Here is a 14,713-nt window from a genome sequence, read left to right on the forward strand (position 1 = left end):
GCAGAGGAGAGGGGAGAGGAGAGGGGGAGGAGAGGGGGAGGAGAGGGGGAGGAGAGGGGGAGGAGAGGGGGAGGAGAGGGGGAGGAGAGGGGGAGGAGAGGGGGGGGAGGAGAGGGGGAGGAGAGGGGGAGGAGAGGGGGAGGGAGGGTGAGGAGAGAGGGAGGGAGGGTGAGGAGAGGGGGAGGGAGGGTGAGGAGAGGGGGAGGGAGGGTGAGGAGAGGGGGAGGGAGGAAAAGGAGAGGGGGAGGGAAAGGAGAGGGGGAGGGAGGGAAAGGAGAGGGGGAGGGAGGGAGGGAGGGAGAGAGTAAAGCAGGGAGAGACAGGGGGAGGGAGCGAGAGAGGGTGAGGGAGGGAAAGAGTGAGGGGGTGGGAGAGGGAGGGAGAGCTCGCCTTCTTCCTTCCTTCCTTCCTTCGCAGGGGTCCATCGGGCCAGGCCTGAGGCGCTCCTTCCCCCCCTCTCTCTCCAGGCTAATCCCGAACTAAATCCAGCAGTCTCTCTCTCTCTCTCTCTTCCCCCCTTGTCTCTCTCTCTCTTCCCCCGTCTCTCTCTTCCCCCCCGCCGTCTCTCTTCTCCACCCCCCCAGCTCTCTCTTCTCCCCCCAGTCTCTCTCTCACTCCCCCGTCTCTCTCTCTCTCTCTTCCCCCCAGTCTCTCTCTCTCTTCCCCCAGTCTCTCTCTCTCTCTTCCCCCAGTCTCTCTCTCTCTCTTCCCCCCAGTCTCTCTCTCTTTCTCTCTCTTACCCCCAGTCGCTCTCTCCCCCCCAGTCTCTCTCTTCTCCCCCCAGTCTCTCTCTCTCGCTCTCTTCCAACAACAACATGCCCTCAAAAAACCCTCGGCACTGCCGGGCACTCCAGCTAGTATTTTATAAATAGCTATTAAAATGTTTATTGAAAAACAACAACAAAGTAAAGCATCCCTGTCTGAGGTCATTTTGATATGAAAATCAATGTATAACTTAATATAAGGATCTGTGAACTTCAATTAATTTGACAGATCTCAGTTAATGTACCATTAACTGCTACATTTGTATTTCAATATATTACATAACAGGAAAGGAGTTTCCAATCACAGAGCTGGGAAAGTGAACTAATGCCTTGAGGAAGGGGCTTACCTTTCATCAGGCACACAGTAAAAATGATCGAGGTATACATTAGCTGTAGTGATAGATTCTTAACGATAGATTGTCAGTGTTTTCTGTTTATTTCCCCCACCCCCCTCCTCCAGAGTGTGTTTCAGTGGCAGTGGTGTATGGGTGGAGTGGGCATCCTGAGGAAAATGGATGCCCTAGGCCGTGGTGTGACCATGACCCTGAGAATCGACTTGAGTCAAGGAGAGGGGAGTATAGGGGAGGAGCCTCTCCCTGACAGCCAAGATGGCCGCAGAGGCAGTGACACCATAAGGTCAGACTAATACATGAACTGTGACACTGTACAACAGGTAAAAAGTCAATCAAATATTACAGTGTATAATATGAACACAGTACAATAACATAATACAAATATAGCACATTGAATAACTATTCAAAGTAAATCTTGCTAGCTATAGAAATATGATTTATTATTTCATCTACATGCCCCCACTCCTCTCAAGCTCTTCTGCTCCCTCCCAATCTCCAGTTTCTTTCACTCATATATGTTGTAACATGTCCTGGGTAGCTTCACTAAACCTGGTCCTTTACCCTCTTTCAATCCAATGCACATTGGTTCACATCTTGCCCTGGGCTTTAAAAAGGATAAAAGAATATAACTGAATAAACCAGTAATGCGGTACCTGTTAGAGATGTAAAGACAGGGCGAGTGGGTGATATACTGAAGACAGATTATAGGTGAAAGGATGTACATAATGAGGGAGATGAAACGAAGTAGAAAGAGTTGGAGACACATGGGTAGGTGTAAAAAAATGGGAAACAGAAAAATTGAGACGGTGAATAGCAGAGATCCAGTTTCAGGAAGACAGAGACACAATTTTAAAAAAAGTCTGTGAGCACTACCATAGATCAACTTTACCTTGAGAATGTTCTGCTCCTTATCTACTTCAAAAGTCAGTTTGTTAATCAGATAACGGAAACATTCTTCTATATCATACTGTTCAAAAACTTTAAAAGAAAAATTGTTAGAAATTATGTTTAAGTGAACATACAAGTCTATACAATACATTAAAAATCTTTGCCTGGATTTCACGAATACGTGCTGGCATCAGCAGAAAGTAGCAGACATGCACTTCTGCCTAACAGTTAACTCTACTGTTAACTCTGGCAGGCTTCCTAGGGTACCGCACTGAAGTGTTCGGCTAGTTTATGCACTTGTCCTGGAGTGGGCTTGAACCAACAAACTTTGATTCAGAGGTGGCTGTGCCACCACTGAGCTAAGCCAAGTGCTTATTCATCTACTATGTGAAGACTAGGGCTTGTGTAATATCCAGGAAGCTAAATACAAAAGTAAAGGTTTCTGTTCAACCCCCAGGCACTGCTACAATAGTAAATACTGTGGGTTTTGAGGTGTGTAATTTTGTTCATGGAGTGAGAGCTTGTTTACAGGAGTGGTCCTTGATGTTAAGCATGACAGATGAAAGCCCAAAAAGTTAATGCTATCATCACCATGGCACACAGGCTCTCTCCATACAGCAGTTCCCTGTCTTTTTGTCTGTTTCAATTGCACTCAGTATATTCTATTTTCTGTTTTTCATTTTTGAGAGAAGGAGTCTTTTAAAAGCTTATGAACAGACTCTCAGGCATTCCCTGACATTTGCTTGCCTTTTCGTTCCTCTGCGTCCTTATAAGGACAATGTACTGGAACTCTTACAAAACCATTACTTTTCCTTGAGCTGGTTGGCACCAGGATTTCAGGAAATGGTAGCAATCCAGGACTTTCCTCTTTGAAAATTAAAAGCAAAAAAGGATTCCAGAAGAACCATGACACGTTGAGATAAAGTCAGGGATGTAGCCACAACACACCGAGATAAACTATTACTGAACTAAACGCCCATAACGCTGCAGAAATAAAGTCTGACTTTGTCTCTCTCCCTTCTGGCATACACCACAGATTCACAGCTTAGCCTTTGCAATTTTGAATACATTCTCAGGCTTTCACAACAAGAAACGTCTTAGGAAACGTAGTGTTGGCTTCTCCTAATGAGTCTTCAATGTTGGCTTCACTTAATGAACCAACTCAATCGCAGAAAAGTGACAAATGGACCAGGCAGCAGAATACTGAGAATTAGAGAAACATTTATTTTGATCAATGAATAGATAGGTAGATATACAAATACATAAAAGATAAATGGATAGATTTGTCCAATGCTTACCATTCAGTCTTAAGCTTGTGGTCAACCCATTTGTCCCCACGGACTTTTCCTCTCTGCTTTCTAATCTTTTAAACAGGCTTTGCAATTCACATACAAAAGCCACGTCTGGTTTGAGGCTGGAAAAAAATATGGAATTTTTATATTTAAGAAAACCAATTCTGATTGCAATTTAGGAACAGAATAAGCTTGAATTTCCCAATGGAGAAATCCTAAATCCTTTAGAGTTGCTGAATGGTTAACAATTACCTTTTAAATAGAAATAAGTACTTGGGCAGATAAACAAAGGGATAACTGATATGCTGCTATATAAGCAGGAACGTCACATTTTTAACAGAACAAATACACCGGCTAATGCTTTGGCTGATATTCCATTTTATGTAATGGATTATTTTGTGCATTTTATGGATATTTCTATCCCTTTGCTGATGTTTGAAAATCTCAGTTTCCTAGAACAATATGTAATGGAAACAACCAGGGAACAGGCTATTTTAGATCTTGTACTGTGTAATGAGACAGGGTTAATTAGCAATCTCATAGTAAAGGATCCTCTGGGGCAGAGTGATCATAATATGATAAGTAAGTCACTCTCAAACTTAATGTGAAATTCTAAGTCCAAAACTAGAGTCTTGAACTTAAATAAAACCAGTTACATAGGTGTGAGGGGCAAGTTGGCTAAGGTAGATTGGAAAAATAGATTAAAGGGTATGGTGGTAGATAAGCAGTGGTTAGCATTTAAAGAAATATTTCATAATTCTCAAAAAAAATACATTCCATTGAGAAACAAAAACTCCAGGGGAAAAGTGATCCAACCGTGGCTAACTAAAGAAGTTAAGGATAGCATTAGATTGAAAGAAGAAGCTTATAATGTTAAAGAATAATAGTAAGCCTGAGGATTGGGAGAGTTTCTAAAACCAGCAAAGGTTGACCAAAAAATTGATAAGAAGGGAAAAAATAGAATGAGAGAAAACTAGCAAGAAATATAAAAGCAGATTGTCAGAGCTTCTACAAGTATGTAAAAAGAAAGAGAATAGCAAAAGTAAATGTTGGTCCCTTAGAGGCTGAGACAGGAGAAATTATTATGGGGAATAAGGAAATGGCAGAAACGTTAAACAAATATTTTGTATCTGTCTTCACAGTAGAGGACACAAAAAGCATACCAAAAATGGTGGGGAACCAAGGATCAAATGAGGGTGAGGAACTTAACGTAATTAATATAAGTAGAGAAAAAGTACTAGAGAAATGAATGGGACTAAAAGCCGACAAATCCCCTGGACCTATAGTATATTTGGATTTCCAAAAGGCATTCGATAAGGTGCCACATAAAAGATTATTATACAAGATTAGGGCTCACGGGGATGGGGGTAATATAGTAGCATGGATAGAGGATTGGTTAACGGACAGAAAACAGAGAGTAACGATAAACTGATCTTTTTCAGGTTGGCAGGTTGTAACTAGTGGGGTGCTGCAAGGATCAGTGTTGGGGCCTCAGTTATTTACAATCTATATTAATGACCTAGATGAAGGGACCGAGTGTAATGTATCCAAGTTTGCTGATGATACAAAGCTAGGTGGGACAGTAAGCTGTGAAGAGAACACAAAGAGTCTGCAAAGGGATATAGATAGACTAAGTGAGTGGGCAGTAAGGTGGCAGATGGAGTTTAATGTAGGAAAATGTGAGGTTATTCACTTTGGTAGGAAGAATAGAAAAACAGAATATTTTTTAAATGGTGAGAAACTTTCAAATGTTGGTGTTCAGAGAGATTTGGGTGTCCTTGTACAAGAAACACAGAAAGCTAGCATGCAGGTACAGCAAGCAATAAGGAAGGCAAATGGCATGTTGGCCTTTATTGCAAGTGTGTTGGAGTATAAGAGTAAGGAAGCCTTGCTACAATTGTACAGGGCCTTGGTGAGACCACACCTGGGGTATTGTGTACAGTTTTGGTCTCCTTATCTAAGGGAGGATATACTTGCCTTGGAGGCGGTGCAACGAAGGTTCACTAGATTGATTCCTGGGATGAGAGGGCTGTCCTATGAGGAGAGATTGTGTAGAATGGGCCTATGATGAGAGATTGTGTAGAATGGGCCTATACTGTCTGGACTTTAGAAGAATGAGAGGTGACCTCATTGAAACATACAAGATTCTGAAGGGGATTGACAAGGTAGATGCTGAGAGGTTGTTTCCCCTAACTGGAGTGTCTAAAACTAGGGGGCATAGTCTCAGGATAAGGGGTAGGCCATTTAAGACTGAGATGAGGAAAAATTTCTTCACTCAAGAGGGTTGTGAATTTTTGGAATTCTCTGTCCCAGAGGGCTGTGAATGCTGAGTCTTTGAGTATATTCAGGGCCGAGATAGATAGATTTTTGGACTCTAGGGGAATCAAGGGATATGGAGATCGGGCAGGAAAATGGAGTTGAGGTCAATGATCAGCCATGATCTTGTTGAATGGCGGAGCAGGCTCGGGGGGCCGTATGGCCTACTCCTGCTCTTATTTCTTATGTCATTCCATTTTTCAGCCCCTTGCTCCCCAATATGAAAAACAAAGTTTGTTTTGGATATTATTTGCACTTTTCAAAGGGAGCAATGTAAATGCTGGAGACCATTAATCCCCCCCCCCCAATTTTACTGCTCAATAACTGGGGGGATAACAAGATTAATTAGATGCATGGTATCATTTCTCTACCCAACCCAATAATGTACTTTAATTTCAGAAGAACAACTCTGCACCCATCTAACATTTTTATTTTTTTCTATTTCCTATTTCAGCCATTCTGAGTTTGATTAGCCAATCAGTACTGAATAATAGGTAGTTTTATGTTATAGACTTGTCACAGTCATGTTCCTCCTCCGCCCCCCATTGCCTGGAAGGGTATGGTGTGCCCAAAATGCACTGCACCTCTCCAAGCCTCTGTTATCCTTGAATCACCTCAAGTAGTAATTTATAGCCTTTTGTGTTCTGACTGCATCATACAATTGCTTCTCAATTTCCAAGTAAAAGCTCACCAAACATCTCAGTTCTAGATTTTTCTAAATCTGGATCTTTACATTTACAGAACCCTTACTTCCATTTAAAAATGGCCACTCTTTTAGCAGTGTGAAGTAATCCTAATGCCTACCCGTCAATGTAATCTTTAACTTCTGGGGTCATGAACCATGTTTGAAGCAATGTGTTCAGACAACAAGTGGCTCCGTGATTGATCAATCCAACAAAATCTTTGCATGTAATAAAAAAATGGACATAAAAAGAAAAGTTGATTAGAATCAAAACAGTCGCCATTCTGCTTAGAGTCTTTCTTTACAAAAACCTGCATTTATATAGTGCTCCTCACATGTAGGGAGGCATATCAGAGTGCTTTACAATAAGGAGGAAAAGGATACAGTAGACACAAAGGGCTGAATTTTGCTGGCGCTCAGAGTGCGAGTTTGGAAGTGGGTCCACTGTCAAAAATCACAAAGATTGACAGCGGGTTGGTATCCCGCTGTAAACCAGCCTCCTCGTCAGTTTCACAAGTGTCGGGTCTGTCATCCCTGAACAGACCCGACACCAAGTGCCGGGTCAGCCAATTTAGATAGTTAAAAGCTTATTAAAAAGGTAGTTAAGAACCATTTTCCCATGTACTTGCCATTTTCCCAGGTTTTCAATGAGGTTCCCGAAGCGCGGCTATCACGTCAGGTAAGTATGTCGGGTTCTCAATGACTGGATTGCTGTGAATAGGTGAAAGCTGCAAAAGTGGTCTAAAACCTAGCATTTCACAGCTGTTCACTTCCCAATCTTAGAAGCTGGAGCATTAATGATTTGGAACCCACTTATGAGCTTTATACACTTTTGAAGTGTTTGGAGTAATCTCTCTATCCACTGTCACCACCTTTGAACAACCTATCTCAACACTGACAGATTACTTCTGTCATCGCAACTTCTATTTTACCCCACATTGTCACCAAACAAGATCATGAAACCAACAGAAAACGCTGGAAAAGCTCAGCAGGCCAGGCAGCATCGTTGGAAAGAGAAACAGTTAACGTTTCAGGTCGATGACCTTTTGTCAGAACTGGAAAAAAGCAGGAAATGGTAAGCAAGTTTGGGGGCTGGGAAAAGGGGGAGGGGATAAAAGACCCCTTTTGTTCTTTCATCCCCTCCCCCTTTTCCCAGCCCTCAAACTTGCTTTCCATTTCCTGCTTTTTTCCAGTTCTGACGAAAGGTCATCGACCTGAAACGTTAACTCTGTTTCTCTCTCCACCAATGCTGCCTGGCCTGCCGAGTTTTTCCAGTGTTTTCTGTTGTTATTTCAGATTTCCAGCATCCGCAGTATTTTGCTATTGTATTAGTGTTTGGTTCACTGCCACCTCTCTTCTAGGAATGCCCACCTTGAAGAAGTTCTGCTCTTCTCTTCGACGGGATTTCCGTTTGTCTCTTCAACCTTGTTCATCGTCATTGCTTTCAGTTTCCCTTCTCATGTTTGATCAGATATCTGCCAAGACTCGGTTTCACAGCCACATCTCTTTCCTCAGCAACTGCCTCCGGTTCTGACTTATTCCACGTGGATTCCAATTAAACTTCCACCCTTCGTGTTTCGGATCCACCCAGGATTACAAATATCTCCAAGATATTCATCGTTCCTCAAACTACTGCTCTCGCCACATCTTGAGATCTACGCTCAACGCCATGCGGCACCACATGAACACTCTCGACCTCTCTCTTCAGCAGCACCAACGCACTCTATCTCAAAAATGTCAGGGTCCAGAGTTCCATTTCATCCTTCGGCTCATCTGACGCTTCAAGAAAAAACTTTTTTTCTTCCTTTCTGATGTCAAGGATCGCAATCTTCATCAACTCTTGAACACCAATGCCCCTCCAGAACCTTCTTCCCCTTCACTTTCCTCTGATCCCCCCCTCCCAATCTCACCCCCTGCCGTGTTTTCACTATCCCTCCTGATCTTCCCCTCTCTGACCCTGAACGATCAGTCCTCAGCAAAGGCCTGAGCTTCATCCCCTTATGCCCTCACCTCAATGAATTTTGAGCTCGGCACAATGCTGAGCTCTTTTTCCGCCGCCTTCACCTCAGTGCCTATTTCTTTGGCCAGGAGTCTTCTCCCCGCACGGCTGACCCTTTCTCCCGCTTTCAGAATCCTCATTCTACCTGGACCCCTCCCTCTGGCCTCTTACCCTCTCTAGATCTTTTCATTGCAAACTGCCACCGTGACAATGGCCATCTCCATTTCTCTGCTCCCCTCACTCACTCCAACCTATCTCCCTCTGAACTTGCAGCACTCCAATCTCTCAGATCCAACCCCGACATTGTCATTAAACCTGCTGACAAGGGTGCTGCTGTTGTTGTTTGGCGAACCGACCTCTATCTAGCGGAAGCGGAACGCCAACTCTCCGACACCTCCTCCTACCTCCACCTGGACTATGACACCACTACCAAATATCAAGCCACCGTTTCCAAGACTGTCACTGACCTCATCTCCTCTGGAGATCTTCCCCCCACGGCCGCCAACCTCATAGTTCCCCAACCCCACACAGCCCGCTACTACCTCCTTCCCAAGATCCACAAACAGGACTGCCTTGGTAGACCCATCGTTTCAGCCTGTTCTTACCTCACCAAACTTATCTCTTCCTATCTCAACTCTATTTTTTCTCCCCTTGTCCAGTCTCTTCCCACCTACATCCACGACTCTTCCGACACCCTCCGCCACTTTAACAGTTTCCAGGCCCGAACCGCCTCCTTTTCACTATGGACGTACAATCCCTCTACACCTCCATCCCTCACCAGGATGGCCTGAGGGCGCTCCGCTACTTCTTTGAACAGAGGCCCAAACAGTCCCCATCCACCACCACCCTCCTCCGCCTGGCTGAACTTGTTCTCACATTGAACAACTTCTCCTTTAACTCCACTCATTTCCTCCAAATCAAAGGTGTTGCTATGGGTACCAGCATGGATCCTAGCTATGCTTGCACTTTCGTGGGATATGTGGAACACTCTTTGTTCCATTCCTAATCGGGTCCCCTCCCTCACCTCTTTTTCCGGTACATTGATGACTGTATCGGTGCTGCCTCCTGCTCTCGCCCTGAACTAGAAAATTTCATTCACTTTGCTTCCAATTTCCACCCTTCCCTCACCTTCACATGGTCCATCTCCAACTTTTCCCTTCCCTTCCTCGACTTCTCCGTCTCCAGCTCTGGGGATAGGTTATTGACTAACATTCACTACAAGCCCACTGACTCCCACAGCTACCTGTACTACGCTTCCTCCCACCCCGCCACCTGTAAGGGCTCTATTCCATTCTCCCAGTTTCTCCGTCTCCACCGCATCCGCTCCGACAATGCCACCTTCCATACCAGTGCTTCCGACAGGTCTTCCTTTTTCCTCAACCAAGGATTCCCCTCTACTGTGATTGACACGGCCCGCGACCGTGTCCGTTCTATCTCCCGTGCTTCTGCCCTCACCCCAGCCCCTCCCTCCCAGAACCACGATAGAGTCCCCCTTGTCCTCACCTTTCAACCCACCAGCCTCCACATTCAACGGATCATCCTCCGCCATTTCTGCCACCTCCAGCGTGACCCCACCACCAAATGCATCTTCCCCTCACCTCCCCTTTCAGCATTCCATAGGGACCGCTACCTCTGCGACACCCTAGTCCATTCCTCTACCACCCCCAGCACCCCTTCCCCTTCGCCTGGCACCTTCGTGCAAGCGCAGGAGATGCAACACATGCCCTTATACCTCCCCTTTCCCATTGTCCAGGGCCCCAAACACCCCTTCCAGGTGAAACAGCGACTTACTTGTACTTCTTGCAATTTAGTATACTGTATTCGCTGCTCACGATGTGGTCTCCTCTACATTGGGGAGACCAAACGCAGATTGGGCGACCGCTTTGCGGAACACTTCCGTTCAGTCCGTAACGGGGACCCTGAGCTCCCGGTGGCCTGTAACTTTAATTCACTGCCCCATTCCCACTCAGACCTCACCATCCTCGGCCTCAGCGTAAGCTCGAGGAACAGCACCTCATCTTTCGATTAGGCACTCTACAGCCCTCTGGACTCAACAAAGAGTTCAACAATTTCAGATCATAGCCTCGGCCCCTATCACACACATATATATATATATATATATATATATATATTTTCTTCTTTTTTTTTTAAATCCACACTTTGTTTGGCCCCCCCTTTTTTTTCCCGCTCCCTTCAGCTGTCCTTCATTCTGCCAGCGCAATTCACACCTCATCTAGAGCCATCCTTTGTTCCTTAACCTGTCCCATTACCACCTCCCCTTGCCTTAAATATCTCTTAATGTCTCTCAATCTCTCCTGCTTTCTATCCTATCACTGACCTTCCCTTTTGTTCTTTCATCCCCTCCCCCTTTTTCCAGCCCCCAAACTTGCTTTCCATTTCCTGCTTTTTTCCAGTTCTGACGAAAGGTCATTGACCTGAAACGTTAACTCTGTTTCTCTCTCCACCGATGCTGTCAGGCCTGCTGAGTTTTTCCAGCGTTTTCTGTTGTTATTTCGGATTTCCAGCATCAGCAGTATTTTGCTCTCAAGATCATGAAACTCTCATGTTCCTCCTCTGACTGTAAGTTACATGTGAACTCTGCTCATCAAGAAACAATTGTGACCTGTATTTCTCTTCTATATGTGCCGGATGAAGAACATGCCGTCCCTGGTACCACACACCCTCATTTCCTTTATCCGTCCCAAGCACTAATTCAAGGGGGAGTTAGGAGAGTGAGCCAGAGGGGAGTGCAGTAGGTGACACATAGAGCACAAGTAAGTAGGAGCAGCCCCTGGAGGAGGAATACACTGCTGGCCAAAGAGGCAGGTTGCAGAGCCCCTTGGCTGAAAAGCCTGGGGATCTAGATCCCACAGGCCCATTTTCTGAAAGTATGATGCATGTGGAGTATCCAGACTTGGTGCAGACTTTGTGGACTGTGCCAGGTAGTATACTGAAGATGTCAGCTTGGGTGGAGGTCCACTTTCAGCATGCGCAGTACACTGGAGGATGAATTTACAATTCTACATTTCTACTGTTTCCCTTTTCAAGGTCCCCGCCACAAACTCCGTTCCCTAGCCACTGACTCCATCCTTCTTCCTGGCAACTGTGTGAGGCTGAACCAGACTGCTGTTGTCATATTTGACCGCGGGTAGAGCTTCCGACCACATATCCGGGCCATCACTAAGACCGCCTATTTCCACCTTCATCCATGCCTTTGTTACCTCTGGACTTGATTAATCCAACGCACTTCTGGCTAGCCTCCCACTTTCTACCCTCCGTAAACCTGAGGTCATCCAAAACTCTGCTGCCCGTGTCCTAACTCATACCAAGTCCCTTTCACCCATCACCCCTGTGCTCGCTGGTCTAGATTAGCACCCAGTTAAGAAAGGCCTTGATTTTAAAATTCTCATCCTTGTTTTCAAATCCCTCATGGCCTCCCCCTCCGTATCACTGTAATCTCCTCCAGCGCGACAACCCTCCGAGATATCTGCGATCCTCCAATTCTGGCCTTTTGAGCATCCCCGTTTTTAATCGCTCCACCACTGGCGGCCGTGCCTTCAGCTGCCAAGGGCCTAAGCTCTGGAATTCCCTCTCTAAACCTCTCCGCCTCTCTTTCCTCCTTTAAGACGCTCCTTAAAACCTACCTCTGCCCGATTGACCTTGAATTTGCAGTCAGCGGCGTAGCTAAGGAGTCCGATCAAAATCTGCACTTAACTCGTGCGAAGCCCCAAGCGGAAACATGCTTTCAAACGCTGCAGAGTTGTGTGCAGCATAGTGGCCCACAGATCCCAGGGATGCACTGTTGTGCGTATGCAAACCCGGGATCACGTGAGGCGGTGCTCCTTTCACTTCCTGACTCTTAGCCAATCAGGAAACATAGGGAGAGAAATTCAGTCTAGCCCTGTTTGGGGCACTAAAACTTAAAAAGTTGAAAATTTAGCACCAGGTGCTAATCATTCTCGCCTCCCGCGAAATTCAGTTTTAGCACTCCAAGAGGGAAGTGGAGCGCTAAATCAAGCGCTAAACACTTCTCTTAGGGCGCTAAAGTCTGACAGCGGGGCGGCAGCGTCAGAGCGCTAAACAATTTTGAGCGCATTGTAAACGGCACTCTTTCATCACAGAGGCTGCTTTCCTCGCTTAAAGGGAAGGGCCAATGATGCTGCACAAGCTAGTTGTCATCAGTTCTGTTTTGCAAGGCGACCTGGGCGACTCCCATTACAGCCCCAATCACTCTCACAAAGTGGAGGACTTGGACATCTTGCACCAATGAAACATTAAAAACTTTGCGCAGGCACCAAACTGGTGCAAATAATAAAAGTTGCGCTAGCTGAAAAGCATTTCCTTTAATTACCACTCCCGAAGCGCCCAGCCGAGTTCACAACGCCTCCTCTTGCTGGCGTTGTCAGCGTGAGGCGATACAGCAGGGAGCGAGAGTCAATTTTCCATCCAGGGCGCTGCGCACTTTATGACGTCATGATCTGCGAGGTGCTAGAGGCCCAGGCACTAAGGACTGGATTTTGTCAGAATTTGGGGGCGGGTGGCCCTAAGAGTTTAAACCGGCACTGAAGTTTGCGGGTGTCACTGCATTCCCTGCGCCCGGGCGCTAACCCCTTAACACCCCAGTAGCGCCCCCACGAGGTGCTAACGGGAGGCGCTAACATACTGAATTTTGCAGCCATAGAAATCTCCGATGGGACAGCATTAAGCTTTGCAGAAAGACCATCTAAGCAGCTGGCCTTTTTTTATTTTTACTGTTCACACTGCACTTTCCAACAGATTGCTGAAGCATCTTTCTTTGATTTGGATACGTTTTGATAAATGATTTGATGTCAGGCTTCAGCTTTTAAATTGCTGACTATTAAAAAAAGTTCATTTAAAATAATTTAGCAGCCTGAAATGCTATTTTATTAATAAATTACGATCATTGCAATAGTATTTAATACACAAACCAAGATTTAAACATCAATAGAATTCGATCAAACACTGAAAATTCTTCCGATACTTTTTACTGAAGGTGTCCTTAAAAACATAAAACTTGATTAGGATTTTTTTTATGGGCTGTAGCATAAACCTAGCTCAAAATTAATTCCATTTTCTCATCCCCCACCACTTACGCTGTACAACAAGCTCCTGTGCCTGTTTGCACCAGCCATAAAAATTTCCAGCGTAATTAATGCGCAGTAGGTGGGCAATCAGCCCAACTTTTCGGCAGCACATGGACTTCAATGGGTTGGTGAAACATGCAGCGAAGCCGATGCGGAGTCGGAGTACGCTGTCATACCAACTGCGAATTCGGGGCCAATATCTCCTGATGTGATTCGGTGTCAAATTGTGGATTCTAACGCTCCTGTGAAGCGTCTTGGGACGTTTTACTACATTAAAAGTGCTATATAAATAAAAGTTGTTGTTGTTGAAAAGTCATCAACCTGAAACTCTGTTCCTCTCTCTCTCTCCACAGATGCTGCCTGACCTGCTGAGTGCATCCAGCATTTTCTATTTTTATTTCAGTATTTGAGCCTGCTGCTTTTGATGCCTTACCTGGTCTTGTTGCACCAATATTGCCCATCCTATTCTTTGCATCTTTAAAAAAAAAATTGCGGAAAGAGTTGTAATATTTGTCCATGCATTAGAAAAAGAGCGCTTATAGCGCAAGCTCCCGTACTGTTGTTTACCAAGCGACCTTCAATCGCTGGAAGGATTCGTCCGGTCGGCAGCTCAGCATTAAAAGATTGTCTTTACATGAACACATATATGATTAAGCGCCAGTTGAACTCCTTACCGATACGTCTCTTGGTGGCAACTGCCCACAACTTGCCGAACAGGTTAGACCTGTTGCACCAGCCAAATACACATAAAATAATGACTCGGGCCAGAAGCCACCTCGCCACTCGTTTCACTTTAACGATTAACGACATCGTCAAGCAGTCCAGTCTAAAAACGTGCGGAACAGTTGCCGTCCTGCATCACAGAAACTGCGCTTTATTCCTTTTTTGTACTAAAGACGATCTCCTTTATTGTTTGCAATATTCGTTACAGTAAAAAACCTTCAACTTTCCGTTTCGATTTCCCCACGTGACTGGAGGGTTTGCTTTGGCAATGATGCATAAGAGAAATAAGGGAGCAGTTTACCGTCATGTGACATACGTGAGGCCCACTTGTGCCAGAGTTAGAAACAACATGAATGAGCAGAAACTGACTTTTATGGAGAAATGAGAAAGTACCTTTTGGGCGGGTTTTAATGGCCTTTTTATTTCTTTACTTCTATTAACCCAGATTCCAGGAGTTGGGATCAGGGAGTTGCCAACATTTATGCCGTTAGATCTTTGGCAACCCAATTGTGGCGGGGGTGCAATTTTAACCAGACCAACTCGACGTTAAACTCGGAATGCATTCCGGGTGGGAAAAGGACGTAGAGCAGC

General features: G+C 45.3%; 1 pseudogene across 1 annotated transcript in view; it reads right to left on the minus strand.

Annotated features, from left to right (window-relative positions):
- Window positions 1–14,382, minus strand: part of LOC147115899 (ubiquitin carboxyl-terminal hydrolase 47-like) — a 51,941-nt pseudogene extending 37,559 nt beyond the window's left edge. The window contains exons 1-5 of the transcript XR_015078702.1: window positions 14,074–14,382; window positions 13,833–13,874; window positions 6,418–6,514; window positions 3,304–3,419; window positions 2,007–2,095 (exon numbers count right to left, since the gene is read on the minus strand). The product of XR_015078702.1 is annotated as a ubiquitin carboxyl-terminal hydrolase 47-like (transcript). The remainder of the gene's footprint in view (window positions 1–2,006; window positions 2,096–3,303; window positions 3,420–6,417; window positions 6,515–13,832; window positions 13,875–14,073) is intronic.
- Window positions 14,383–14,713: the final 331 nt, after the last annotated feature.

Source organism: Somniosus microcephalus, chromosome 6 (genome assembly GCF_052327205.1).
Source record: "Somniosus microcephalus isolate GS21.2 chromosome 6, FLI_Smic_1.0, whole genome shotgun sequence".
NCBI classification, from domain to species: Eukaryota; Metazoa; Chordata; class Chondrichthyes; order Squaliformes; family Somniosidae; genus Somniosus; species Somniosus microcephalus.